Source organism: Choristoneura fumiferana, chromosome 17, assembly GCF_025370935.1.
Source record: "Choristoneura fumiferana chromosome 17, NRCan_CFum_1, whole genome shotgun sequence".
NCBI lineage: Eukaryota > Metazoa > Arthropoda > Insecta > Lepidoptera > Tortricidae > Choristoneura > Choristoneura fumiferana.
In genome coordinates this window covers 20,187,622-20,213,470 of record NC_133488.1, presented here as the reverse complement: position 1 = coordinate 20,213,470, position 25,849 = coordinate 20,187,622, and the positions used below count along the sequence as shown (strand labels likewise).

Here is a 25,849-nt window from a genome sequence, read left to right as displayed (position 1 = left end):
GAGTTAGGCTTCCGGTGCCCTCACTCACTCGGCGAAACACAAGTATTGCTTCACGCGGTTTTCTGTGAGTCAGTGGTATTGTGAGTTAGTCTCCTAAAGGTGGTCGCAGAGAGGCAGGACAGTGCTATTCTAGGCAGGTTCAACATCCTGCACGCTGCTCCTGCGTCTAATAAATTATACCATGCAGTTATATATACTAACATAGTTCTTAAGTTTCTATTGTTACTAACATTTTTTTTTTTTTTTTTTTTTTTTTTTTTTTTTTTTTTTTTTTTTTATTACTCCGTTCGGGTGACACTCTTTCTTGGCACGGATAACACCGACATGGAAATACCGGCCCTGTTTTTTGTGTACCCGCCCATAGAAACTGACAGGAGCTTCTATGGGCGTGTACACGAAAAACAGAGTCGTAATTTCCATCCCGGTATTATCCGGGCCGGGAAAGAATGTCACCCACTCCGGTCGAGCCCATTCGTGCCGAAGCATGGCTCTCCCACGGTAAAAGAAAGATCTTGTTACGTTTGATAAAACACACCTTAACGTGTGTTAGGTCAGGTATATAAGTAATACATTCCTTTAGGTATATTTTATATCTTTACTAATAATTTATTAGACATAAGGGAAGGGGGAGCTCGATTTTTAAGAAAATGTGACTAAAGGAACTGCAAAAGATACTAATTAAAAATCGTTTAGCAAACTAAGTTTTTAAAAGTATCAAATCTGGAATCAAGTTAATGAGAAAAATCAGACTTTACGACTAGGAGGTACTCGTGTTTGGGATTGTAATTTTGTGGATAGCTACATATATAATCTGCAATTAACAGATTTTCTAGCATTGAATAGTCTCTGACAAAGCGCGGAACGGCACAGACGAGACAGGGCGAAATTATAAGGGTTCCGTTTTTTTGCCTATTTTGTCTACGGAACCTAAAAACTAAATTACGAAGGTGACCGACAGGAACACCAAAAAGCGCGCGTCTTCTTCCTCAAGAATTCCTCTACGGCTTTCCCGCGGGAACTATAAAATTTTCCGGGATAATCTATCCTGTGTCTTTTTTCCGCGTCTCTAATTATCACGATTGCGACTAAACGAAACGTTTTAACTTATAAAAACAATGAGGCGCTATCGGAATGAATCGCGCTAGAAGGCGCTAGTGTAGCGTGAGGGTCTCCGAAATGTCAAATCTCATAGTTTTTTTGGGTGAGCTACGCGGGTTTATTTATAATTAGAATAAACTTTGTGAATATTTTGCAATAATCTGAAATTAATTATGGCAAATATGTGTTCCGCGGGCAATGAATGTCTGTGTTTTGAGACAGTTTTGTCTTTCGGAAACCTTTGTTCTCCCTTTTTTTCCGAAACGGGGACTTTGCAACACTGTGGCATGCTCGATATTTTTATGCTAAGGTTTTAAGGTGTATTAAATATGATTTTAATCTAAACTTTGTTTTCACGGCCCGTAATAACAGACTTGAAAGCCATACTAGCGCGCCATCTAGTGAGACAAAAAGATAGTCTCATTGCCCCTACTGGTATTTATATAAAAATCTCAATTGATTCTTTGACAAGAAATTATCAATAAACGAATAAATAAACAAAACAAATATAACCCCTTAAGATTGCGGTGTTGAGATACGCTATCACCATGATCAATTTAGAAACTATGATTACGTAACCCAGGGCTTGGGCACTTAGGCTGTCTCATTGATTAATATTAATAAAGATTACTTAACAGCCGTCTTTAACCCACGCGGGCAAAGTGAAAGGAAAGGGAAAGGCCACAGGAACACCGGGGGGTTGTTTAACCTTTCGAACAGTCTAACTGCCAGTCTTTGTTATCCCTACAGTAACTGGATGGCTTGATTGGATATGTAGTTTGATTTTCGCGCCAAAAGCGTCTTATTAATTACACATTTATACTTAAATGCACAATTCTCCAACAGGTTTTTCTCGAACTGAGAAGAACTAAAAAACGCAGTGCATAACTACCCTTAAACTTTGCGGTTTGAAATATCATCATCATGCCTTATACCCACTGCTGGGCACAGGCCTCCTCTCAGAACAAGAGGGCTTGGCCCACGCGGGCCAGTGCGGATTGGGAACTTCACACACACCATTGAATTGCTTCGCAGGTTTGTGCAGGTTTCCTCACGATGTTTCCTTCACCGCAAAGCTCGTGGTAAATTTAAATGCAATTCCGCACATGAATTTCGAAAAACTCAGAGGTGCGAGGGGTTTGAACCACGACCTCTGTTTGAGAGGCGATTGGTCAAACCACTAGGCCACCACGGCTTTTTGGTTTGAAATATACGCGCTGTATATTAAAAAGACAAAAAAGTGGAAAATAGGCGCTGACAGCATGTACGGCAGTTACCAGTAAAATTAACTAACGTATAGTATAGACGAGGTCAAATATATCTTTACAGTACCTTGCCATATGCCTTACACTTTTATACATAAGAATTCGTTTACACGCTCTTTCTGGCGTGAGTTCAGTCCATCTCTGTATCCCATGTGAATGTCAGAAAATCAGAATGACGGACTGAATTGACCCTTGAATGAGCATATGTAACGACAAGGTACTAAAATTAATATATTTTCAACCTCGATGCACGCTGGTACTAGCGTAGTTTTAATTGAAATGTTGATAATTCAAATGCCATATAACTCGCCTTGACGTGGCCCTGTTTATATTATAAAGCAAACTTTTAAACAAAATGGCTATTAGATGGCGGGGACGCAGTGTCATTCACGATAGCCTAGCGTTATCGCAGTTTTTTTTGGACGTATTTTAGTATTTTATCGAAACCTAGGCTTCGTGATAGCTTATCGCCGTCCGGCTTAGGTTTCGGAGCGTCTAGTTATATAATAATATATTAGGTTTTATTTAACTTCAGTTGAGAATTAGTATTCTAGTTAAAAGAAAATAAGGAATTGAGTTTCGTCGGTAAAATGAAATCAAAAATATGTTTGCGTTTTTGATAGTTTTTCTCGATTATTCCATAAAAATTGAATAACAATTAAAAATGTTTTCTGATAGAACACTTCTTAATATATAAGTTAATGTGTCTACTGGAATAATTATTCGAGATAAACTTTTATATTCCTTAAAAACGAATTAATGTTTATGACCGGTTTTCAAAATTCAAATTCAAATTCAAATGATTTATTCAGTAAATAGGCCGCAATGGGCACTTTTACACGTCATTTTTTTAAACTACCAGCGCTTTCGGAAAGACCATCATTGCCAAGAAGAATGCGCCGCAAGAAACTTAAAGAAAATAAAAGTCTATAACGAATAATTATTGGAGGAAACACATTAAGTTATATATTAAGAAGTGTTCTATCAGACAACATTATTAATTTTCATTCAATTTTTAAGGAATAATCGAGAAAAACTAACAAAAATGTAACGGGCAACGTTGAGCTGGCAAGCTCAGCAAGTATAAACGCTCTTAATTAAATTGAATGATAATGTATTTCTATTGTGTTATATTGTAATAATAAAACCATCTTTCTGACAAGGATTGTTATAAATTTAATAATTATATGTATTTATTAGCATATATGATTTAGCAATGAAACTCCGTGGACCCTACTTTCTTTACTACACATTCGACGAGAAGACGCCTAAAATTACAAAAATGTATACTTACACGACTTTGCTGACTTAACATCATGGTGTACATACAATATGTGTCGTAACTTTGGTCGTATTGATGTCTTACTCACTCTCGTATCTCAACTCGTTTTTCATTAACAGCTATTTAATAAAAATAAACTAGGCTAAAGCGGCATGAAGTGAATTTTCATTGAGTGAGCCCGGGTAGTCAAAGTAAAATTTTCAGACAACTTCTATTGAGTGGAACTCAGCAAGAAACTCAATGGCGTAAATAATTTATTAAACAGATAGTTACGAAAAAGAGAGTTAGAGACACTGCAATGGATGAAATGTATTCGTATTAGAAAGAAGTTTTTTCAGAATCGAGAGTAGAATCGATTACACTATGTGTAATGTTCCACTGACCTTATCTTATCTTATCTACAAAATGATTTATATAACATTAATGTAATATTGATTGTAATTTAATTTTTCCTATTTTTTTAATTTTTTTATTGTATAATTATTTAAATTCATAACTTAAAAATTTGTATGCTGAAAGGCAAGACATGAAGGACAGGACATCTAATTATTGCACATCTATATATTCAATTTAATAATTGTATATAGGAACTCATGTTTGACAAATAAATTATCTTTATCTTTTATCTTTATCTTTATGTTTAAAATCACTGTGTTTGTGTTTCTAGACCCGTTTTTTATTGTTTGTTCCCAGTTTGTGTGTTTTAACGAAGTTTGCATAAGTAGGTACTATTTAGATAATTTAATACTGGCCGTCAAACCACTGGAGGCTACCAAATTTAACATACCTAATTAAAAAAGTAGAGTCTTCCTTGTCAGACGAATAGTCAATTAATTAATATTTTAAATTTACTTAATTATAAAACAACTTAAAATTCGCATATTCGCATATTGCATTGTTGTCACAGATGTTGCTAAGTTTGCTCACGTTAGAACAAACCATACCATTTGTCCTTGTTTCTGCGTGATAAAATATTGTACAAATACATTGTCATGTATTTGTCTATAATCTATTATTACGAAATGAGGTATTGTCTACGTAAGGTGTAGTAAGAAAGTAGAAAAATAACACCAATTCTAGTTGTAATTGTAACCCGGTTAACAATTCAAACACAGTTTATTGTAATGTTAGATGTAGCTGCGACTTCGAGCGGAGAATTCTTTTATGGAACTATGCAAATCGACGCTTGAAAGGAGAAATTGACTAACCGACATTTTTATGAAAATATTAGACATAGCTCAAACGACAGAGAAAAATGTATTGATTCCGAACATATATATAACTCACTATTTAAAAAAAAATGTCGGTTAGTCAATTTCTCCCTTCTCTCATTTAATGAGAAAAAAATCCTATATCCGTCCCAAGGTTTTAATAACATATACGCCCGCATTCTGAGTATTTTTAAGGGATACTCCAGACCAAGAGTAAAATTATTTGTTGCAATTCCCAACTCCTTGAAATCGAAACTAGAGACATCTTTTAGTGACTATTATAAAAAAAACTTCTTAAATTTATCTCAAGAATGAATTATGAGCCGACAGCTCTAGTACGAGTAAGTCGTAACATCGAAAGCAACAAAGGCAAACAAAATAGGTATCGAAACATATTGCATTTCGGCTGCCATTTTATAGATCGTTATTGCGTAAATATTACATTTTTTATCGCAAAAAGTCTAAAAACTTAGGCTTTATCTAGCTTAGTGTCAGTGCTATCAACGTCGGGTGACCTAGCTTATCGGCTGTCTTCATTAGCTGGTGATGATAAGTTTTTTAAACCACGTCTGTGGAAACCAAGCACACGTGGCTAATGGTGGGTTAGAGATGGACGCGTTAGGGGTCCATATCGGGTCGAATACTTATTAGAAGTCCGAATATAATGTTTGTCAGAATGATCGTTTGTCATAACTCTTTTTTCTCTGAATCCAATGATTGTTCAGAATTGTTATAAAACAAAACTAACCTAACCCATAGTTTTCTATAGGATGACCATTTAAAAATTTCAGAAGAATTTAAGGTTCCAGTGGGAAAAAAATAAGATAAATGATGATTCAGACAAAAATTACGGTATGACTAGCGAAGAGTATGCGAACTATGGCGCTCCCCTTTCTGTCACACGGTATTAGAGGAGGGTAGAAAGAGACGGTGAATGCGATCGCAAACGTCATATCTAAATATGTATCTAAGTATGTTTTTCTGTAAGGTAGGTATTTATTGTATGGGCCAAGTTGCCCGAAATAAATGGGTTTATTATTATTTATTATATTATGGCCACATTTTTTGACATCATCATCATCATTTCATTTCAAAGCTGAGCCGTGATTGACCCCTTCCAGCTTTTTAAAAGCTGGGCAAAATTGAAAACTCATTTAGCTCTTCCAATCCAAAAGGTTGGTGACCTTGTTTCTAGTGCAGTAAAGTAGTACAGTTATTAAAAAGCACGGGACCCTCGGTGCACAAGCCCGATCCACACTTGGTCGGCTTTTTCAAATCGGTAAATACCTAGCGAAATTTCCGTGATTAATTTTAATACGAGAGGTACAGTCACCAGCATTAATTTCAATATGTATCTGGCTCCCCATTCGTCATCAGAAAGATCATGTCTCGGGCTTTTACCACAGATAACAACTATCCTTGTGAAAGACAGCTTTTATAACAACTACTTGTAACCAATTATTAGTAAATGCTACAGGAAAAATTTGGTCTTAGAATATATAATTATGTATAATGATTACGTAAAACGCTTACATCTCGAGGTATTTCCCGATTTACGGTTGCTTCTATGTATGTATGTTAACTCTTTATTGTACAATCGACAAACGTTGAGATGTATGTACAAAGAACACATCCTTTTAAGAGATCTCTACCATTCAAGCTTGGCGTCTGACAGGGTCCGACAAAATACAGTACAGTACTTTAAATAAATAGTATTACACATATACTCAACTAGCTTTTGCCCGCGGCTTCGCCCGCGTGGATTTCGGTTATCGCGCGCTATGCCCTCGGGAACTGTGCATTTTTCCGGGATAAAAAGTAGCCTTTGTCACTTTCTGGCCGATTAGCTATCTCTATGCCAAAAACCACGTCGGTCCGTCGCCCCGTTTCGACGTGAAAGACGACAAACATACAAACACACACACTTTCGCATTTATAACATTAGTATGGATATGTCAGCCACATCTTCCTCGAGTCTTCCCTTCGATCCTATAGTGGGATACAGTCTGATGGAGGAAGGTAACCGATTCCACAGCCTGGATTGTCCCATTAATTTTATTTTCAATTTCGGAAAATGGCTTAAGGTGTGTTTCCAGTGGGCTATAGCGGAGACCGGCAGAATACGACCAATATTATTTATTGCAATTCACGTCTCTTCTCCTATTTTACATGGGAAGTGACAGTGGAAGCACATTCTTATAGTTCGTTATTGGGAGTTATCGTACGTTCGGTGTCCATTCCGCTTGCAGTACTCGAAGATAGGCATAACACTAATACAATTCGGTGACTTTGGACGTCTCCGCTCCGCTCCGCTTCTAAGCGTACCTTTATATAAAAAAAGCAGTTTTAACTCACCTTTATAATGTCCTCAGTCCTCCGAATTGTAAAATCTGAAAAAGAAATTATTTTATGAGTATAAACAAAACAAAGAGAATGACGGACGATAAAACGGTATCTTTACGACATGATAGCAATCTCCGGAATCTAATACGGAACATAAAATGATAATATGTGTGTATTTTGGCATAAATAAATAGTCATATGTGCACACTGCTTGTTCTTGTTCCTTATTGGTCAAGATAGATGTTTAAGATGAGCAGGCCATATAGCGAGAAGAACAGATGGTCCTTGATCCACTACTACGAAATTCGAAAATTGAAGTTCGTAGCGAACTGTCCCTTTCACTCTCGTATTAAATAATAAAAACGTGAGCGGGACGGCAAGATGCGAAGTTCGAGTTTTGCACTTCGTAGTCTGAGCCCAGCAGTGGAGCACATGTGGTTAGAAAAATCGTGATGATTAATTACTTATTATTGTTTTTTTTTTGTTTCCTTATTCTGAGTAATGAATAGTCGTTTTACTTAATTATAACTGTTGTGATATCTGTTACTATACGTAGGGAAATTTTTGTCTAAAAATACTTTTGAAATTGCTCTATAAGTAAGAATTACTTTTGTATAGGTACTTTAGGCACACTTTAATACATATAAATAAAAAAACAGGCTTCGAAAAACATGTACGAAAGAGAAATTATCCCTTTTTCTACCAGTCAACCTTCAGTTATAATTGTTTGTGTCACAGGAGTTATCATAACATGACTCTACGATAATGCTTGACACTTTTACTAGTATACAATGACAGAAATCGAAACCTAAAGTTGGATGTAGGCATATTAAACTCTTCTTCGTACATACATACAAAGGTCAACTTTTGAGTGGATGAGAAGAGCATTTAGTTAGGGGCTGACAAAAAGTTTAAAAGTAATAAGTAGTGGAAGTTTCATAGTAATATAACAAGCAAAACCGTGAGCATTTACTAACTCTTAAAGGTACATAATGAATTGAGTATACCTAAAACTTACGAACAGCCGACAAATAGCAAAACTAGGTCGCGATACATAACCGGGATCGCCTGTTTATATCATCCAGGAAAACCCGAATCCTCACATATATTATATCCCAGGTAATATGTAAAACGGACCAACCAATCACAGCAAAGGTCAAAGTTGAAACGGCCAATGGGCGTCCGGGTTTCGGAATGCAAACTATGTAGGCTTGATATGAAAGTGAAAGGGCCAATAGCGTGCTTAGTTCCGTCGTAGTGGTGCCGTATATGTGTGTAAATAGGCCGGTTGCGCTGTGGGAGTTATGAATGAGGTTCCTACGTTAACTTAACGCTACGTAATACGTGTTGGGACTACGGGATTAAGATCGGAAGATTAGTCGCACGATATTTCGGAGAAGCGATTAAGTAATAAAACGTACTATCCGAAGAACTAATAATAGGAAAAATAAAAATTTATCGCGTATATTTCGTTCAAGAATCGACTTTTTTTTTTTACAAGCTTTTATTTAACTTGGACACACTTTCAGCTTGGTATTATTTCAATATGGTATTTCATTATGTAAGGTTCGATGACAACGCAAGTATAGTCAACAAAACATACAGTTTGTAAAAAAAAGCTCTCATTAAAAATATTTTTTTAACAGAAACTGATTACAACTAATGTGGAAAACTAGCAAGTGGCCCCCTGATGGTAAATTAAAAGAACATTAGGTGATAGTTGGCTAGAATAGACAGGTGGTGATCCTAACCCTATTTCTGGCATATGAGGTATGAAAACCTCCGGGCTGGTCGTATTATAAAGCCTTCTAGTGTTGATAATAAATGAAAACTTCGCGGCTTTTCGAGTTATGATTTGTTTTAGTACCTATTATTTAATTAGTCTCTTGCAAATGCATTTACATTTTACAAACAGAGAGGTACTTGTACTTTTCCTGCGATGTCAAAGTGCGATTATTTTTATTGACTCTATGTAAAGGAGAAGATACACGTACTTTATGACTTTTTACTTTATGAAGTATAGAAATAAGTTGTTAAAGCAATAAATACTTATCCATTTACCAGCTGAGGTAGTTTCACTTATTGCCTCTCAAGCAGAGGATCGTGGGTGGAGGGGTAAATCACGAGCTTTACGGTGAAGGAAAACATCGTGAGGAAACCTGCACAAATCTGCGAAGCAATAGTGTGTGTGAAGTTCCCAATCCGCACTGGGCAAGCATAGGAATGCATGGGGATTTCATTTCGTACATGAATATCGAAAAACAGAGGTGATTTGAACCCACGAATTTTATATATTTCGGAAATCTCGGAAACTACTGCTAACGGTTTTAATGATATACGTGTGGGAAATTATATTAACTAGCTTTTGCCCGCGGCTTTGCTCGCGCTGTATTGATATTTAGCTTAAACCTTTTTTATACCCACAGGAACCCTACATTATTTCGAGATAAAAAGTAGCCTATATCCAGCGGTATGTATTACCTGTATGCCAAATTTCAAACAAATCTGTTCAGTAGTTTTTGCGTGAAAGAGTAACAAACATCCGTCCATACAAAGTTTATTGAAAACGAGAAGGCGAGTAGGCGAACGTGATGGAAAGCAATCACCGCTGCCCGTGGAGATCCATAACTTAAGCTGAGTTACGGTCTAAAGTCCTATAAATCTACTTAGAAACTCTATCCCTAGATAAAACCTATGCTCTAGGTCCTAGTCTAGGATAAGCCAGTGCTCCCGCTGACATCAGAAAGGCTCTACGAAACTCGCAAATCAAAGTTCGTATCGCACCGTCCCTTTCACTCGCGTGTTAAATGACATAAGCGTGAGCGGAACGGCAACATAAGAAGTTCGAGTTTTGCACTTCGTGGTATAGGAGTTTGCTCAGATGTTTGTTTATAAGTAAGTAGGAACTAAAGATTGAACAAAGAGGTACCTACTACCAAATGGTTGCTGTTGCTGATAAAATATTGTTGTTTTGTAGCTTTAGCCGTTAAAGTTTCTTTACTTATTTATTAAAGGTAGCTTATTGAATTCATATTAGTACCCACTGTTATCTTTATTCATCGGCGAGTGGGAACCCTGTGCTCTTGGCGCCCAACCGGTTTCGAGTCAACGGTGCCCAACGGAATATGAACGCTCGTGTAACATGATAAGTTTCAATTTCGCGTGCAAGTCGTAAGAGTAGGCAACGATTTATACCTAAACTTGACTTTTGTTCGAGAGAGTCCCTTCTGTACGGTAGTACTACTAGTTATTCTGTGGTATAGGGCCAGTTAGGTGTATGGTTGAACAAGAAACTGCTTTACCAATTTAAACGACGATTCCTACTTTAGAAATAAAACAACACGAGTATTGACTTGTGAGTGAAAATAGGCTTTGACGTTTTAAGCGCTACAAATGACATTAAACCTTAGGGTAGTAAACCAATTTCTTGGTTGACTTAAAAAGAACATAAGGGGTTAAAATTACAAAGCGCGTGTTCAGTCGAATCTCGGTCGTTCAGGTATTATAATTAATTAGTTTTTTATTTTTTATTTGACAGACAGGGGTAGGTTGCCAACCTAGAGGCCTAAGATGGGATACCTCAAGTGCCAGTAATTTCACCGGCTGTCTTACTCTCCACGCCGAAACACAACAGTGCAAGCACTGCTGCTTCACGGCAGGATTAGCGAGCAAGATGGTGGTAGCAATCCGGGCGGACCTTGCACAAGGTCCTACCACCTGCAAAATTAGTCATGGTTTATCGAACGAGCACATGGTAACTGCCCTTTAAGAAGTATAATGTTACATTATGAAGTTGTTATTACATACTAGATGATAAAAAACTTCCTTATTGGCATTGTCCTAGAAGTTCGTTAACCCGAACATTGCTCTTTGGTTTAGATAAGGCCCACATTCCAATAAAAATTATAACGTATCCTTCCAACCTCTAAATACAGGATAAAACAATTATTTTCATACTTTTAACGAGATACAACATGTACCTAAATAAAAAAAAAAATGTTTTAATTATTGATTTTTTTGCGAATTAGTAGATACTTTATCAGAAAAATAATATATTAGCTATAATCCAGGAAATGTGAATTGACCATCTGTTAGTTTGACTAAGTACATAAAAAGCTATCAATTCATATTGAATACCTGTACTGAACTATACCTAGTTCTAGAAACCTCACACACAACATAGAATTGCTTCCTATCTCGTGGTAAATTATGAAATGTAATTACACACACATAAATTTCAAAATGTACGACTGTTAGTTAGTATAATCATCATCATCATCAACCGGAAGACGCCCGCTGTAACGAAAGCCTCCTCCTTAGATCGCCACATTGGACGACAACTCGCCACTTGCATCCACCAGCAGGGCTACGAAAATCGAAGTTCGTGTCGTTCGGTCTTTCTGACACTTATACTATTTAATACGAGAGCGAGAGGGACGGTCGGATACGAACTTCGATTTTCGAACTTCGAAGTAGGCCCTCAGTAGCAACTCTTGCAATGTCGTCAGTCCACCTAGCAGGAGGCCTGCCGTCGCTTTCCTCAACGCTTCTTTGGTTAGTAAAATACTTTTCCTAAATTTCAAGGTGGGTATTCAATTCAGGTGATAAGACGTGAAAGTGGGGCAAACAATTAGAAATAGACAGAATCTCGTCTCGACCTTAAACTAGTGTATTATCAAATAGGCTTCACCTAGTACTTTCTTATCTCTAGCCTTGAGTAGCACGGACGCTGAACTTAATTCTAGTTCGTAACAGTTAAGCAGATAATAATATGTTTAAAACAAACTAACAGAAAAAATGCCAACTTGTTTGCCTAAGCCTGCTAAACTAACGTCTGTCGACATTAAAAATGCGATAACGAAAGTGCAACGAGCTCTAGTGACGGGTTACGCCGACATCGATACCTAAAAATAAAAAGTAAAATATTTTAGTCGTATTACTTTTGTACTTACATAAACGAACTAAAAGAATTTCCTTGCTCACCCGCGACTTTCTTTTAGTTCATTGATATGAAAAGTACTTACATAAATTACTTACATAAAATTAATTAGTCCCTAATATTATTTTCATAATATTATTAATTTGTCATTATTCATATTATTAATTTGTAGCCAAATTAACCCAACATGTACTGAAATATTTTGAACTAATTTCTAAGCACATTGAATAAAATTTTCGTTTGAATAGTCATTTAAATTTAATCAGAAATTTATTGTTGTCGAATAAATTTTCTACAAACTTAATTGATTAACGGAATGGCTTTGAAAATCAAAGTAAAAATACGAGATACTAAGAAATTTAACCATGGGAATACATACGTAAGAAATAAAAACTCGTTAAACTAACTAGCAATAATGGAAAATTGAAATTCATTAACCTCCACTCATTCACAACGATAACCCCAGAAAAGCTCAGGCTTACGCTCGCTACTACAATTTGATAAAGCGAATGTCGATATCGGGTGACTTCATCGATAACACACGTTTCATCGATATCAGGCGCGTCGCAGCCCTAACCTAGGGCACGGCTAGATAGTGTTGCACGAGATTGCGAATATTTTCATATCATACAGATAACGTGGGCCGAATTATATTAGATTACGGCAGATAGATACGGTTAGACGATCTAGTTTTGAGCTAAAAAAAGTAAAATAATCGATTTCAGTTTTTTGATTTCAGTTTTTTTTCTTTATAGAAATAAAAGTGTTTGTTTATAGGGATCGGCTAGTAAACAAAGCCACAGGGTGTTTGATAGAGAGGAAGGCGGGGCGCGGCATCTACTAAGTAGAGATCTTTTTACCAAGCCATAATCTCCAAAAAAAAAGTATAATGACATGAACCCTGTCAAAAATTAAGAGGTCCGCTTTTTAATGAAATTTGAAAATAGAAGTTGAAAGTGGCTATAAATCAATGTACAAAATTAGAACACTGGTAAAGTACAAGCCACATTAAATTGTACTTTTTTAACAAATGTAATTCTGGGAATGATGACGATAATACGCCTACTACATCTATCAACTACAATAATAAATGGTTACACCAAATTACATACAACGCTAGTGTTTATTTTCCTCTTTGCATAAATCATTACATTAGCTGCCAAATTTGCCTGTTACTGTTACAATATCCTTTACTAAGCATCACAGAGTAATTAATAAATATGCTCTAACAGAGTTGAAAGCTCATACCGGGTGGGCCCTGTAACAGGAGCAAATAATTAAAAAAACAGGTTCTGCTACTCAAATTGAACTTCAAAAATTAAGTAATTTTATCATTATTCCAAAAAGGGAGCAATAAAAAATCAGAGATTTTAAAACCACTTATCAAAGACTGTTGAAATAGACCTTTACTTTGATAAACAAACTCTAAGTTTCTAGAACAAACCTGAAGTAAAGAAGGCGGTTAACGAGCCGAATCTTCCCATTTAAATTTAGTTAGCTATTTCATATTCAAACGCAGGAATGTTAATGTTACTTAGTTAATAACAAGTCCGGATAAACAAAAGTAAACAAGCACTAGTGTCGCGTAAACAAATGTAAACATAAATGAAATTTAAATCTTAGGATTCGAAGGAAGTCGCCGCTAGTGTTTACCTTACGTAAAGTTCGTTAACTAAATATTGAATAAAGTTTTGGATTTATTCAATAATACTTCACCTCGATCGTTAGGTTAGCCATCGAGTGAGTATACGCAGACCGATGGAACGGAATCGCTCACAGACAAAAAATCTAAATCAAAACTTTATACTACTACAACTGTAAATAAATAGGCAAAGGGCTCTTCTACATGTCACTTTTTAAACGACTTTAAAAAAGGAGCAAGACAAAAGAAAAGAAAGATAGGGTTCATATTTTCTGATGATGACCGAATGGCCAAATGGTTAGAGGCCTGAATACGAAGCTTGAAGTCTCGAGTTCGATTCGCGGCCGGGGCAGATATTTGTATTAATATTACGAATGTAAGTTTGTTTGCTATTTATCCGTTATCCGTTCATAGTAGGTACAAGCTTTGCTTAGTTAGGGACTAGGTCAATTGGTGTCAAGTGTCCCATGATATTTATTATTTTATGATTTATTCGACCTAACGGATTAATTACTTCATTAGATTTTTCAGGACACTAATCTATTACGATTTACGAGTGATCTACCAACGGTTAAAAAGAGGGTGCAAAGAAAATTGTTTGCAAGTGCTCCAAAGAGTGTATCAATGGCTTTTAAAATCCTTGCAATCCAGCATTACTTGAACAATTAGATGTAGGTAACTTATAATCAATTAAGGCACGTACGAATGAAAATTCGCTGACGTACTGGCTGACACAATATAAGTAGCTTCCCCGAAATCATTGCACATTGGATTCTCGTCCGATAATTGTTTTGTTAACTGCAATGTTCTTTGAAACTAATGTACTTAGAAAATGGGACGGGTGTAACACCTTTTGTATGTTATAACTATAAAAAGGTAACGTGACTGACCTACTGACTAACACGTCCAGTGTAAACCTTAACTCAATCTCTTTAGATTCTGTACCTCAGTCCGTAAAAACGGAACCCTTCAATTCAATTTAATCTGTCATCTCCCAGGATAACAGGATCAAAGGAATTTGGGCACAAATTTGTGCCTCTGGGAGAGGACAGGTTAATTCTTGAAATATAATGCCATCAAAGCTATCTATCTAGTACTATGGGTTGGAAAAGAAGCTAAGTTATATCGTAGCCGTTTTTCGGTAGTTCCGGTGTGTGGTACTCGGTTGAGAACCTAAAATGAGACATGAACCCTTATAGTGTCACTTTGTTGTTAGCCTGTCAAGGCCCTTTCTCTCATGCATGAGAAACGCGATTTGTTAGCCGTTGGTCTAATACGGAGTTCGTCCAAACAGTCATCAAGTCCTATTTCGTCTAGTACGCAAATCGTCCAAGACGCATTTCGTCCAGTGATAAAAAAATATGAACTTATTCAAAGTTTAAAAAATAAGTACCACATGGTACCACAGACTCTTATCCCGACTCAATAAGGACGTAGTAACATATTTTTGAGTGGTTCGAATAGATGCTATTTTGACTGTACTCAAGCGTGCAAAAATTTAGAGTAGTGTAAAATTAGAACTTCTACGCAATCAAAAGATACAGTCATTAAGAACTGTGTTTCTATGCAAATTGCCGTAACCGAAAAACCTAAAAGATACAGTTGTCCCAGAATTTTGATAATGTGGTATGAAGATAGCTCACTCTTATAGTACATAATAAATAACCTAACCTAACCTAACTTAACCAAAAAAAAGTTGGAAAACCCCCGATATTGTCACCTCAAAGCTTTATATCTCGAAAACGTCTGAACCGCTTTTTAAAAAAACATGTCTAAGAACCATCGCTAGAAAACATGCTTTCAAATAAATAAAAAAACCGCATTCAAATCGGTTCACCCGTTTAAGAGCTACGGTGCCACAGACAGACACACACACAGACACACATAGCGGTCAAACTTACAACACGTTACCCCTCTTTTTGCGTCGGGGGTTAAAAAGTCTGATAATCCTTTTTTTATGTCTGTCTATGTCATTCCGTCAATAACCATCAATGACCTAAAACTAAATTGAACTAAATCTAAAATCACCTAATTCTAATCGACTGGTTAAGGAAGCGACGCCTAAAGAAAGGAGTCATTTTTAATGCAAGAATCAACTATTGTTATTGTTCTCGGAATACTAAAAGCAATCGTATATATTTTTAGTTATACCGTAACTAGAGTAGATCGTGTGCTGAATTTGTGATTATAAGGTATCTCTATTGTCTAGTTTATGCTTACAAAGAGTTCTAGTTGGTTTTTGTGCTCCCTTTACAGTTTTAATGCATACTAACAACTTGTAACTAAACTAGTTATAACCTATGGCTTTGGCTGCGTCAAATTTTAGTAAGTAGCATAGTAGAAATAAGCAATCTGAGATATGTATGCATAGGAAAAATTCGTGTCTAGATTCCTGTCCAGCAGTGTTGTAGGGGTTATAGCACGCAGCACGGATTGCTGAGGACCTAGGTTCGATTCCCAGTGCTGGTCTCTTTTTCTGGTTTTTCTGTGCATCCATGTCTCAGTTTGTATTTTCGATATCTACGCGAGTTAAATTAAAATTTTGCAACCCACAGAAATAAGAAATATCTAGACCAGGTACCTGCTTACATATTCTTTAGAAATAATTAGCTTGGCTATTCAAACTGCTGCCAGGATCTTAGGGACCTTGCCTAAGGGGTACTGTAATTTTATTTTAATAAATTTTGTATGTGCAAAAAAAAATAGAAAAATAATAAAGATGTTGACTGTGTGTTTCCGTGCTTTTTTATTGTATATTCTGCTAGAGCTACTTAATAAAATGTTTGCAAAAAAATTTAAGCGAGCTGTCATTCGACCTACATAATGTTTACCAAATTTTAAGCTAACCCTACTACTGTACAAGGGGTCAAGATTTAACTATTAAATAAACAAATGTTGCTAGTTAAATTAAAGACCGTTTTGTATGGATTACGCACGTCTACTCTTCATCTTTAATAAAAAAAATATACAAATTACGCGACATGCTTTAACATTTAAAATCGAAGAAAAAAAACGATACAGTGTCATAGACGCGAGAATACATAAACAAGAAAGTCAGCAATAGAAGGTAAATGTAGTTGGTAAATATTGCTTTTTCTTTATCTTGATACTACGAGTGTTTTAACCTTTTTTTCTGTTTAAGTTGCCAATGTTTAGTTAAAGTCGGACGTTTTATTACAAACATTTTCTAGTGCCATGATTTCGATGATTCACACGATTAAACAAATTGATCGAGCGAGCGTGGAGGGCAAGCGAAGCGTCTTCGTTTCATCTTGTGAAAAAAAGGCTGCGTCCCACTGCTGGGGCACAGGCCTCGATCCAGATTGAGAAGGCTTGGGCCGTAGTTCCCACACGGGCCCTGTGCGAACTTCGAAATTGGGAACTTCACATACACCAATGAATGTAATGTTTAAAACTTTCGTGATTTTCACTCATAATTAAAATACCACAAAGGACTTATCACGCTAAACACACGAGTAATACTTACCTCGACGTTCCGACCACATTACAATGATGGGGTGGCAAATAAAAATGATCATGTGCGGGTAGTTTGTGATCAAGTGCGGGTAGTTTGTGATCAAGTGCGGGTATATCGAAGGCCTCGGGCCGCTTGTAGACCCCTGTTGTTTTCACCGGACAACAGAACGTTATACAATGGATGTGTCGACACTTGTCCGGCAACGAAGCCATACAACACCGCAAAAAACGGTCCGTTTTCGTGTGGAAACATCGGACGTCTATAAGCGGCCTCGCGCTGCTAGGCAGACTTGACACTGACACCCCACATTTCAGTCTACTCGTGACCACGACCACTGTAATGTGGTCGAACGTCGATGTAAATATTACGAGTGGATGTAGACTTAGTGGTATTTTAATCACCAATGAATAGCTCAGCAGATTTGCGTAGATTCGCGATGATCCTTCAGCTTAACCTCCTGCCTACCAAAGGTACTTTTTTGGAATATTTTTTTGAAACTTTCAAATTATATTGCTTAGAACTGAAGATGTTCAGGAAAAATAGAGGAAAAAAATTCCGGCCGATCCTACTAGTTTTTCACTACATACTTTACAAAGGCCATCAGTGTCCAATACGGTATTTGACTATTTTGTATATGTCTTATAAATTAAAACTACATAATGCCTATTATCGAATAGAAAAACAATTTTTAAGCTACCTTTACAAATAACAAAGTTATAAGGTTTGAAATTCAAGATTAGACAGAGAAAGACATACTGGCATGTACGTCCCGTTAGTGCCATATTTGCATCACCAATGAATAGCTCAGCAGATTTGCGTAGATTCGCGATGATCCTTCAGCTTAACCTCCTGCCTACCAAAGGTACTTTTTTGGAATATTTTTTTGAAACTTTCATTAATTAGAATTATTAAGATCTCCGGCTGTTCTTACTAGTGTTTCACTACATACTTTACAAAGGCCATCAGTGTCCAATTATAATTATTTCTTATGTCCTTCCCAAAGGAAGGATGTAGGCACGATGTAGCTCAGAAAAAAGCGTTTGAAAAGGAATTACAGATAAAAAAAACACTATGATTTCAATTTTTAACCGAATTTTGTTTTTCGCAAAAAACATTTGTATTTTCATTATAATTTACAGGACATTGGGGAATTCAGGACTTGTCGAATACCAGCGTTCTTTACCAAGTCACCGAATGAAAATATACCTTTCAACGACACAATAAGATTCTATTTTTACCCGACTGAGTCAGGAGGGTTAGATTTTCTAGCTTAGCATTAGTATGAGGCATCAATATAATAAACTATTTCGCAAAAGCAATAATAATTGTTTTTTTAGCCGGCATCCTGCAGCGCATGCGTCATAGTGTCTAGCGCGCGATGTGATATCAGACCGACGCGTGCACAAGTGTCTACCTCATAGCTTAAACTAATATTCATTGAATCAGGCGTTACAATATATAATCATCATCATCATCCCAGCGTATATACGTCCCGCTGCTGGGCACGGGTCTCCTCTCGGAATGAGAGGGCTTGGACCGTAGTCGTCACATGGGCCCAGTGCGGATTGGGTCCATATCAACGAACTAAAGCTGCTGTTGAAGGAACCTTTTATCAGGTTTTAGGTCATATCTCGAATATTTGTTCGAATAGTTATGATTACTTCAAACAAAAGTTTTTACATAAAATTTCCGACAAATTTGGTAATCTTAATTTTTGCTCCACGCTGTATACTTTAGGAGCTACAGGGTGTGTAACGAAGTTTTTCCACTGATTGCCCTCATCATCCCAGCCTATATACGTCCCACTGCTGGGCACAGGCCTCCTCTCAGAACAAGAGGGCTAGGGCCATAGTTCCCACGCGGGCCCAGTGCGGATCAGGAACTTCACACACACCATTGAATTGCTTCGCAGGTTTGTGCAGGTTTCCTCACGATGTTTTCCTTCACCGCAAAGCTCGTGGTAAATTTCAAATGTAATTCCGCACATGAATTTCGAAAAACTCAGAGGTGCGAGCCGGGGTTTGAACCCACGACCCTCAGCTTGAGAGGCGATAGGTCAAATGATTGCCGTTATTCGGCTTTATTTGATCCTATTATATCGCGGACCTTCGGAAAGTAAAAACTTGTCCGGGATAACTATCTTACGTCCGTTTCAATGTCTCAAACTATCTCCATTGCAAATTTCATCACTATCGATAGAATAGGTACTCATATTCGAGTTTATATAAGGATATAAATGTGAACCAATCTGTTTGTCTGTTTGACGCCAAAAGTACTACTGTATAGATACTGTACCAGTATAATAGACATATACAATTGTACATAATATGAAACTTATTGTAGTACGGATTCCTTTACGTCTTACGCATGACCGGTTTTTATTGTAAGTTGAAACAGTAAAATACAAAGAAATTAACAAAGTATCTACTTAAATTAATTAGAAGCTTCTTGATAACAATCAAGAATCATTCGTAATAGGATTCCCGACACCTGACGGAAGTCAGCGGTAGGTAAGAATTATTTAACCATTAAGTACCTAGTTATTTAAACCCGCATTAATATTAAGCCGTGGCCGTGCTCTCATGCAGAGGATCGAAGATTCAAATCAGAGCTTGTAACTCTAATTTACGAAATTTATTTGTATATAAATTTCGAACTTTACAGTGAAGGAAAACCTCGTGAATCTGCACAAACTTGCGAATCAATTCAATGTGTGAAGTTCCCAACCCGTACTGGGCCCGCGTGGGAACTACAGCACAAGCTCTTTCATTCTAAGAGGAGGCCTGTGCCTTGCAGTGGGACGTATATAGGCTAGGATACATGGATGGATTATTATTGAGTCGTCGGAACTCGGGTTATCGACATGCGGAGGCGGATACGGAGATACGATTTCTTCCGGAAGTTTTGCAGTTACGGAAGCGGAGAAGAAAATTTCGTTACAACCCTAGTAGTCTTTATCATCGTCAAATCAACCGTAAGACATCCACTGTTGGACATAGGCCCTCACTGCAGTTATTTCGATTGCAAGCGCCCACGCGCTTCAACTGGGTCATCCGTCTATCTCCGGACGTCCTAGTAGTAATACCGGGTGTGGCCTGTTATATAAGCAAATAATTAAAACATAGAACTCCTCAAACTGAACAACATTAGTTCAGCGACTTTTAAAAATAATTAGTCTTTTAACTTTTATCACACTTTTAAGTTTATTCGAAGAAGCAATGTAAAGCAAAATGCTTGATGTTTGTAGTGTGACAGGCGACGTCAGTTGTGTTCTAGGATGGCGTACATTGACAGCAGTATTTAATTTGTATGAAAAAAGGAAAATTCAAAGACTCCATTATTTTTAAAAGTCGCTGAACTAATGTTGTTCAGTTTGACGAGGACGACCTATGTTTTAATTTTTTGCTCGTGTTACAGGCCACACCCGGTATAATTGATTTAGTTATTTTGTTTTTTCGGCAGCCCGTACGCTCGTACAGGGGGGCTACTATGAAATTCGAAGTTCGTATCGTACTGTCCCTCTCACTCCCGTATTAAATAATATAAGCGTTAGCGGGACGGCAAGATACGAAGTTTGAATTTTGCACTTCGTAGTTTAGGGTCTGTAGGGCTACTACGAAACTCGAAGTTCGTGTCGTGCGTTCCCTCTGACACTTATAAAGTTTAATACGAGAGCGAGAAGGACCGCACGACACGAACTTCGAGTTTCGGAGTAGCCCTTCTGGGACGGTTTTGTTTTCGTCGAGCGTTGAACACGCAGGAATGAACGCCTACACGTGCGTACGGTTTAATCTAGCGCGCGTGGAAGCGCGTATGGGAAAAACGAACTTATACGCGCAGAAAAAACTCTAGTCTGAAACCGCCATTAGCATTATTATTTTGATATATTGTGTTTCGATCCAATTAATGAAAAGTGTAAACAAAGACGCCATTTATTCGACCACAGACATTCAATGATGCGAAAACCTAGAACCTATATTGCAAAATAATTAATCTGTTCAGTAAATCGATTGAATAATCAAAGTATTAATTGAATACTTGATTCCAAAGTATTTTTGTCGTTTATTCATTTAATCGATTTTTTATTTTTACCATCTCTATAGTCTATGCCACTACAGATTATACACATGTTTCAATCAAGAAATTCAGATTTTGACAAAGATTTTTCAAATGAAAAATTTAATCAATGTATAGTAATTAGACATCTAGTTAACGAATTATAGATAATTAATTAATTTTAATTGGATCCAAGTGTTTATACAAGAATTAAAATCGTTTATTCATCCGCGCATTAATCGATTTTTAGAATGACAAATTTTCTACCATCTCTACGCTAGTCTATGCCACTACAGATTATACACATGTTTCAATCAAGAAATAACGTCAGATTTTGACGAAGATTTTTCAAATGAAAAATAAATATTGAAATCAAGTGTATTTTGGTGAAAAAAGTGATTAGACATCTAGTTAAAAGACACGAATTATAGATAAATAATTAATTAATTAATTGTTATTGATTCCATCCAGTGAGTGTTTATACAAGAATTCTAATAGACTCTTGTTCGTAATTCCTTATTTACCGCCCTTAAGACACAATGTACTAAATCAGAATACCTCGGACATTTACCCCACCTGTCTTTTTTTTAATTAGTTAGTATTAGTAGCCTTGCTTCGTCTTATTTAAGAGTTACATTCTTGTCGGTATAGCCGACGAAAGGCTCTCACATGGCCCTCCACTTCTTTCTACTTTTTTTTAATATAAAATAGGCTTACGTTTGGCCTCAATCTCGCTTGATGGATAGCGAAGATTAGGCCTAAGATGGTACAAGTTAGCCTAGAAGGTGTCTAATTTATTGAATCAGGCGTTACTTTGCGGAGGTCCATATCAATGAACTAAAAGAATTTCCTTGCTCACCCGCGACCTTACGACAAAACATGCCTTGACGTAAATAAATAAAAATCAAGGTAGTTTTGAAGGACGGTTAAAAAATGTATTAATAATTTTTGGGTAGTTTTGTTTTGTTTCATAAAACGTATGTGGGTACTTAGGGAGTTACAGTGACAAGTTAAAACGGTGGTTGTGGTTCTTTAGTCTAACAACTGGTAGCATGGTGTACGGTTGTGTCACTCTGAAGATGAGCTCGGTTGAGTTCGAAACGCGTCAGTGTAGTGTGGTGGTGGTGAAAGATGGGTTTGTGTGATTTGTGTGTGTTCTTACAGTGTGGAGGTGGAGGAACTGCATGAACACGCATATTTTGCATAAGCTTAGCTATCGTAAGGTCGCGGCTGAGCAAGGAAATTCTCTAAGTTCATTTAGAAGGTGTCTGTCTCTACTCAGATTTGTATAATATTTTTTTAAATCTTATCGCGTCTCAAACATTTTTGTGCGCCATTATACATCCTTTACTATACTCCAGAGTACTAAACTTTAGGTAGCAAAAACACTGATAAAAATTATTATAACCAGGAAACATGGGGTTGTTATTAAGTAATTATATTCAAATGAGCTCTATAAATAGTGACTTAAAGTAGCTAATTTTTGGCCGACCACGCTTTGCCTAGTGTTTGTAAAATATAATAAACTAGCGACTCGCCCCGGCTTCGCACGGGCAAAATAAAAAAAACCGGCCAAGTGCGATTCGGACTCCCGCACGAAGGGTTCCGTACCTATACAACATTAGTCATTATCAAAAAACGGCAAAAAAACCACGTTTGCTATATGGGAGCCCCCTTTTAATATTTATGTATATATGTATGTAAACTCTTTATTGTACAAAAGAAAAGAAACATAATGGTCCCGTTTTTATTACCCTTGCAGGTGGTAGGACCTTGTGCAAGGTCCGCCCGGATTGCTACCACCATCTTGCTCGCTAATCCTGCCGTGAAGCAGCAGTGCTTGCACTGTTGTGTTTCGGCGTGGAGAGTAAGACAGCCGGTGAAATTACTGGCACGTGAGGTATCCCATCTTAGACCTCTAGGTTGGCAACGCGTCTGCAATATCCCTGGTGTTGCAGATGTTTATGGGCGGTGGTGATCTCTTACCATCAGGAGACCCACTTGCTCGTTTGCCATCCAGTCGAATAAAAAAATAAATAAAAAAAAAACCCTTTGGGCACAGAACTCTAAAAAGGTCTCTAATCAAGGGCACTTCACACCATTCCCAAAAACTACACCCGACCCGCGCGAAGCCGGGGTGCCTCAACGTTGAGTAAATGCATTTTTCGGTTAGACTGATATTTTTATATTCGTAATATCTTTTGAATGGAATGTCCGATTTGAATAATTCGAAAATAATCTACCGGTATTGAAACCGTCTTGAAAGAAATTATTTATTTGGATATGGATTAATACAAAAGTATGGATAACATGGTCTGATTTTAGTCGGCATTACTGCCAACTTTTAAAATGTGTAAAAGTAGTTAAAATGACATAACTACAATAGATGGACATATGGTATTGCAAAGTTTTTTGTAGATTTATATATTCTTTAATATCGTTGAACATTTTTTTGTCCTATCTTTGAGTTACATTATTGAAGTTTTAGTACGGAACCTTATTTTTTTCAAGGTAATAAATATAGCCTATGGCACTTTGGAATAATTTGGCATTCTAATAGTGAAAGAATTTTTAAAATCGGTCTAGTAGTTTTTAGTTAATTCGTAACATACATCCAAAAATACAAAAATCCAAATCTTTCCCCTTTATAATATTAGTAGATGTATTTTCGTGAAGATGAGATTAAGCTAGATCGATTTTTCACCCCCGAAAACCTACAGCATATTTGATCGCAATTTTCGCTTCAGTGGAAGATTAAAAAATTGGTCAGCTCCTAATCTGTGGGAATTAAAAGAAAATCCCTATCTCAGGGAATAATTTTATTATGTCTATCAAATTTAAGTTTCTAACTCGTGTATTTCAGACTGTCTGTCTATCAGTCAGTAGGTGAGTCATTGTGTTTACCAACAGAAAATAAGTAAACAATCTAAACTAAACCAGTCTTTTTACTGAAAATGCTTTTTATAAACTGCTAGCTTTTCCCCGCGACTCCGTCTGTAAATAATCTCTTGTTTATCCCATGGAAACTACATTTTTCTGTATAAAAGCTATCCTACTTCCTTCCTAGGGTCTCAAAATTTCCGTACCTAATTTTATCCAAGTAAATCGGTACAGTGGTTTAAGCGTCAAGAGGTAAGAGACAGACGACAGATGAAATTACTTTTGCATTTATAATATTAAGTTTGGATGGAAGTAGGTAGCAATTAGTAACAATAAACTATGTAACTTAGTCATTGACGTTGTCATAGTTCATTATGTTTTACTAATAGAGTTTGAAAGAGGGTTTTTATTATTCAAAGCATGATTTTATACCTGTAATTTTAAAAAATTAAGGTAAAACTATCGTTTATTTAAAACTTGCATTTCAAAGAAAGAAAGGAAATACATTCACAACCCAAGACACAACAATAGTAATAACTATATTAAAAGTAAAAAAGACAACACGAAGGAAACTTTTCGCCGACTGCACTTGCGTTCGGTACTACACGTACTCGTGTTTTTTTTTTATTACAAGCAATTATTTGAGTTTCTATAATCAAAAGTTTACAGAGGTTTGTGTACTGGTTTGAGTGGTTAAGGTTGTAGGCCCCGTCTCATTGTGAGAGGAGGCCCGTACTCTACAGTGGGACATATATTCACTGTCTCTTTTATAGTCTTACTAGCTTTTTCCCTCGGGAACTGTGCATTTTTCCGGGATAAAAAGTAGCCCATAATCACGTTGATCCGTCGCTCCGTTTCGACGTGAAAGACGGACAAACGTACAAACACACACACTTTCGCATTTATAATTGACGACCGGATGGCCAAGTGGTTAGAGAACTTGACTATGAAGCTTGAGGTCCCGAGTTCAATTCCCGGCCGGGGCAGATATTTGTATGAATAATAAGAATGTTTGTTCTCGGGTCTTGGATGTTTAATATGTATTTATTATGTATTTATATATATAAGTATGTTTATCCGTTGCCTAGTATCCATAGTACAAGCTTTGCTTAGTTTTGGGACTAGGTCAATTGGTGTCAAGTGTCCCATGATATATATTTATTTATTGATATTAGTATAGTATGGATTCACTTTAGCCGAGATGTGATGGTTATTGTAAACTGATGGAACCCACCCTAGTGTGAATTAGGAGTACGTGTTAGGTCAATCGCTAACCGATCTCTAATAAAAAGCGGCGGGTTAGATTTCCCTAGGCTGTTGCCCAGCGCTTATCTAGGTTCAACGCCTGCGCCAGCGCCGATAAAAATATGATTGCTAACGCACACACCCGCTTGTGTACTTAAGAAAATCTTCACTGGCATTTTATTAATTTTAATGTAGATATGAAGGTACGGAAGTTGACACTACAATCATATTTCTATCTCCTTCGTTTGAGGCAGACGTGAGAAAGAGAGTAATAATTTTGGGTTCAAGTTTCATTCGTGCCGTTTACTATAATATAGAGTTGCCCGCGACTTTTATCGCTATTTCGGGATAAAAAGTTTCGTATGTTAATTCAAGTTAGAAACTATCTGTATGCCAAATTTCATGCAAAT

The 25,849-nt window shown here is 36.7% G+C and overlaps 1 protein-coding gene across 3 annotated transcripts in view; it reads right to left on the bottom strand.

Moving 5' to 3' along the window:
- Positions 1–25,849, bottom strand: part of br (broad-complex core protein) — a 173,544-nt gene that overhangs the window by 36,469 nt on the left and 111,226 nt on the right. For all 3 annotated transcript variants that reach the window (XM_074100291.1, XM_074100292.1, XM_074100293.1), the window contains exon 4: positions 7,212–7,246. The gene's annotated coding sequence lies outside the window, so the exon portion shown is untranslated. The remainder of the gene's footprint in view (positions 1–7,211; positions 7,247–25,849) is intronic.